Genomic DNA, 5,885 nt, shown 5'->3' on the forward strand with positions numbered 1-5,885 from the left:
AAAGACGTAAGCCGTAGCGTACAGTGAATTAATAATAATAAAACATTTCTCTGAAGCTGCGTGTTGTCTTTCTTGGGTAGATAAATACACTTGTGTTTTTTTTTATATATTTAAATGTTAAAAGTAAAACGAAAGATGAACCATGGTATTATTTTTTCTTCTCTTATGTGGTGGTATTCTTTCCGAGTAGTTGTTTTAATTTATCGTGAAAGTCCAACATAAATATTTATCCTATATTTTTACAACTTACAGCAACAATAAAAAAAAATGTTGAGGTTTTTATTATTTTTCCTGGGAGTTGTAAAGTTTTATACTTTAGAATTGGTCGTTTTATAATTACTGAGTTGTTTGAATATTGTAGTAAGTTTTATTTAACCGCGATACGAGTGGATGCACTGGCTTTGGAAACATTTCAAAAATACACAGTTAGATCCAGAACTGACGACAAAAAGCAAAACAAAAAAAATTCGATGTTCAATTAACTCAGCCTGTGGTTAAAGTGGAGTTGTATACGCCGGTATACATACCATCGAGAAGAATATAGACGGTATGACACACGAGCAAAAACTAAGTAAATAATAATAATAAAAGGATGTACTGCTGCAAAACGTATTACCTACATCTCCTGCTTCATCTCAGGTCATTGCCCTTGTAGTCCGTAAAGACCAACTTGCGCCCCCCTCTTCCCCACAGTATATGCATACTGACAATTTTTCCAATCCACTTTAAACACTGCAATTGACTATAACTCTTATTCCCTCACAGTTTTGATTGTTTGTTTGTTTGTTTTGAATTTCGCGAAAAGCTACACGAGGGCTATCTGCGCTAGCCGTCCCTAATTTAGCAGTGTAAGACTAGAGGGAAGGCAGCTAGTCATCACCACCCACCGCCAACTCTTGGGCTACTCTTTTACCAACGAATAGTGGGATTGACCGACACATTACAACGCCCACACGGCTGAAAGGGCGAGCATGTTTGTTGGGACGGGGATTCGAACCCGCGACCCTCAGATTGCGAGTCGAGTGCCTTATCCACCTAGTCATGCCGGGCCACACAGTTTTGAACAAAAACTATTTTTGTCTGATTAAATAAAGAAATCATTTGTCTTTCATGGAAGTGTATTCGTTCTTATGTTAAAAATTTAACAATGTGAGTATATCTCATGGCAAAGCCCCCCCCAGTGGCGCAGCGGTATGTCTGCAGACTTTCAACGCTAGAATCCGGGTTTCGATACCAGTGGTGGGAAGAGCACAGATAGCTCATTGTGTTGCTTTGTGCTTAGCTTCAAACAAACTCATGGCAAAATATTATTAAAAATGTTACAGTTCCTGAATATATTTATTTAAATATATTGAGATAGTCTGAATAAAATAGAGCTATAGAGAGAGTCATATAAAAATAAGATGAAAGTAATATTAGTCACATCACCTCTTCACTGACCCATTACCGATATTTCTACTAAGATAAAAAAAAAGATGTTTTATCTACATTTTGTTTTTCTGCATTCCACTACCGGCGAGGAATTTCACTCAGAATAATGAAAGAGTTATCTAATTAGAATTATCGTCAATCTTACTGTGATGTAACACCACATACAGTAACTTTGAATGGGATCGTTCTTCCCGAGCTAAGGTGTTATAAACAACAAAATCTTATAGTAATATTTAATTTATTAATAAGTTTGTTTGTTTGTTTGTAATTAAGCACAAAGCTACACAATGGACTATCTGTGCTCTGCCCAGATTCTAGCGTTGTAAGTCCGCAGACATACCGCTGTGCCACTGGGGAGCTATTAATAAGTATATTAAGATATTGTTCACATACAAAAGAGTACTAAAAATAGTTTATTTAGATTAAAGATGTCAAGCCTCGTCTATTCTTCGACAAAACCAAACGTGACCAGAGAAAAATCTGTTAAAAATTATTTTATTAAAAATAGAATTATGTCCACAACATTCGCAGCAACAGACCTTAATCTCTTAATCAGAACTCATTTATACTTAAACAGGTTCACTAATTTATTTTTTGTTACGCTTGTATTCATTGTGTTCATTACATCAACAGAATTGTAGCTTAAACGTTGCCAAATGAAGACCGTGTTTTATTACGGGAGTATCATCTCGCGCTAATGTTGAAGAGTTGCAGTTAATTGGTAGAGTTAAACTCGAGAGATTGAGGTATATAACATCTGATCAAAACATTTTACATGAACATCAATACGTATATAACATCTGATCAAAACATTTTACATGAACATCAATACGTATATAACATCTGATCGAAACATTTTACATGAACATCAATACTTATATAACATATGATCAAAACATTTTACATGAACATCAATACGTATATAACATGTGATCGAAACAGTTTACATGAACATCAATACTTATATAACATCTGATCAAAACATTTTACATGAACATCAATACGTATATAACATGTGATCAAAACAGTTTACATGAACATCAATTCGTGTATAACATCTGATCAAAACTTTTACATGTACGTCAATAGGTATATAACATTTGATCAAAACATTTTACATGAGCATCAATAGGTATATAACATCTGATCAAAACTTTTACATGTACGTCAAAAGTTATTTAGAATAAAGAGATAAGTCTTATATAGATTTTTTATTCAAAATATAGCAAGTTACCTAAAAAGGAGAACCCGCTAAAGATGTAACATCCAAGGAATAATTCCCCTTTTATATTCATGTTGCTGCTTGTGCCATTTGCAGTAAAAATGGTAGATTGTCTTTGTAAGTTCCAAATGTTTTAATTGCATATCAGTACTTTTTCTTTTATTATTATTTGAATGGTAATGAAAAATAGAATTCCTCCTGAAGTGGGATTCAAATCCCCAGCTGCGAGGGAATAAAGGTCAACATCTTAGACCAATACTCCATTCCCTCATTTCATATATTCCACTTACCCCTATTGGAGAGCAATTCACCATTAAGCTGATCAAATATATTCATTAAAAATATGTGCTGTCATTGTCAAACCAGCAGCAGTCCCTAATTCAGATCAATAAATACCACAAGAACTATATGTTTCTCTTCTTCAACGAAGAAACGAAAAACAACAATTTTACCACTTTTTGATTGCTTATTTTTCCCGGTATATTTGTTTGTTTTAGAACAAACCTACAATAGGTTATCTGCTGTGTCCACCACGGGAATCGAGCCCCGGATTTTAACGCTGTAAAATCGTAGACTTACAACTGTTCCACCAGAGGGTCTCCTCGTATAAAACGAACATGAAACTTCTGTTTGTATGTGCATATGTACATGTGTGTGTGTGTGTGTGTGTAAGAAAGAGTGTATGATTACATGAAGCAATAAAAAATTTGCTACTGGAGAAAACTCTGGTTATTCGGGGTAAGTTGATAATGACGATTTCAAAAGTGAGACAGAATTTGTCCATCACCTCTAAATTTTGAGTTATTGTAATATCTCAATATTTTATCAGCACTATGTAACATACTATGCAATCAACTCAATACAGTAGATTTATGCTGTGAAATTAAGTTTACTTGAACAGTTTAATGGGTAAAAAGCATACGTTTTTTATAACTTCAAACGTTGACTGTATTGTATTGGGGCAAAATTCCAAAGATATTATTCATATATGCTATTTGTTCTCGACGTAATTGTTGCAAATTTCACCACTTTTGCTTCATTCTCACGCTCACCTGCTTCTCCTGGGAATCAAGAAACCCTCACGTGCACAGTTTACCAGAAAATTCCAGAAGTCTCTCGACTGAGCATGAAACGGGTGGAGTCAGACGCCTCTCTCGCAGTTGCCTATCACTCACTCAATTGGTCACTTCGCCTTGCTATGTACACAGTCAAAACAAAGTCCGAGCTTCTTCCTCGCATCGTACCCGCGATATAATCAAATTATGCAAAACCTTGTTTTTTTCTTTGAAACTCTTAACCAAATCAATTGAAATGCTGGCTGCCTGTGCCTTTGCTGAAAATGCAAAAATCATCCAAACAGTTTCTGCTACATTTGTGGGAAATATATTATAGTTTCAAAAAGGAAAAGCATCATACACAAGGTAAAGGTAGCTTACTTCCACTATTTTGGGTGTAAAATTGGTGACCAAGAAAAACATTGGGCTCCACATGTGTGTTGTACAATTCACATCTGGCTTGACACAATGGCTGAGTAAGAAGAGAGCAAGTATACCATTTGCAGTTCCCATGATATGGTGTGAACCCAAAGATCATCTAACTAACTACTAGTTTTGCATGACTAATTTTTCTTGATATTCAGGCAAAACTAAACAATACATTAAATATCCAGATCTTGCAGTTTCAGTGAAACTATAACTTCATGTGAACAATCTTCCAGTGCTATATTTACCAGCGAATTGAGAAACAGAAGAGTTATCCTGCAATAAAGACAATGGATCATCTTCATCTTCCTCATCTAGTAATTCTATTCCTGTGGCACCTCAACATAAGATGCCTCATCTGATCACACAAGAAGAGCTAAATGATCTGACTTGTGATTTGGCTATATCACTTTTTGGATCTCGTTTACAGCAGTGGAATTTATTAGCTCCAGGGACAATAGTTTAAATCTACCAAAGTCGCCATCAAAAGTCTTGCTTCTCACTACAGAATGCAAGATACTTTGTGTTTCTGTACAAATGTTGATGCACTAATGGAAGAATTAGGTAATGAATATCATCCTCAAGAACAGAGACTTTTTATCGACTCATCTAAAGTTAGCCTTAAAGCTGTACTTTTTAACAATGGAAGCACTAAGCCATCGATACCTGTTATTCATCCTGTGAAGATGAAAGAAACTTATCAAAGCATTCAGATCACACATGAAGTCATCAAATATGATCACCATATGGAACATATGTAGTGATCTAAAAATTATTGCACTCCTCCTAGGCCTGTAGAATGGGTAAACTAAATATTGCTGTTTTTGTGTCTCTGGGACAGCCGAGATGATAAAAATTATTTCAAACATAATAAATGGCCAGTGTGAGAGAGAATTACATATTATACTGACATAATGCATAGCGTGTATTCATAGTTTACGTGGAAGGTTTAGTATGTTGCGTAGTATGCATTCTCACATGGCTGAGGCCGAGCGTAGTCTGGTGGTTAACATGTTAGAGTATAGATCTGTGAGTCTAGTGCTGTGTACCTTTACCTTCCTTTGAAGTCACGGATATTTTACTGCTAGAAGTACAGGTTATGTCAGTATTTTACTGCTAGAAGTACAGGTTATGCAGCATTTTACTGCTAGAAGCACAGGTTATGTCAGTATTTTACTGCTAGAAGTACAGGTTATGTCAGTATTTTACTGTTAGAAGCACATGTTATGTCAGTCTTTCACTGCTAGAAGTACAGGTTATGTCAATATTTTACTGCTAGAAGTACAGGTTATGTCAGTATTTTACTGCTAGAAGCACAATGTTATGTCAGTCTTTCACTGCTAGAAGTACAGGTTATGTCAGTATTTTACTGCTAGAAGTACAGGTTATGTCAGTATTTTACTGCTAGAAGTACAGGTTATGTCAGTATTTTACTGCTAGAAGCACATGTTATGTCAGTCTTTCACTGCTAGAAGTACAGGTTATGTCAGTATTTTACTGCTAGAAGTACAGGTTATGTCAGTATTTTACTGCTAGAAGCACAGGTTATGCAGTATTTTACTGCTAGAAGTACAGGTTATGTCAGTATTTCACTGCTAGAAGTACAGGTTATGTCAGTCTTTCACTGCTAGAAGTACAGGTTATGTCAGTATTTTACTGCTAGAAGTACAGGTTATGCAGCATTTTACTGCTAGAAGCACAGGTTATGTCAGTATTTTACTGCTAGAAGCACATGTTATGTCAGTATTTCA

Source organism: Limulus polyphemus, unplaced genomic scaffold, assembly GCF_000517525.1.
Source record: "Limulus polyphemus unplaced genomic scaffold, Limulus_polyphemus-2.1.2 Scaffold1550, whole genome shotgun sequence".
NCBI lineage: Eukaryota > Metazoa > Arthropoda > Merostomata > Xiphosura > Limulidae > Limulus > Limulus polyphemus.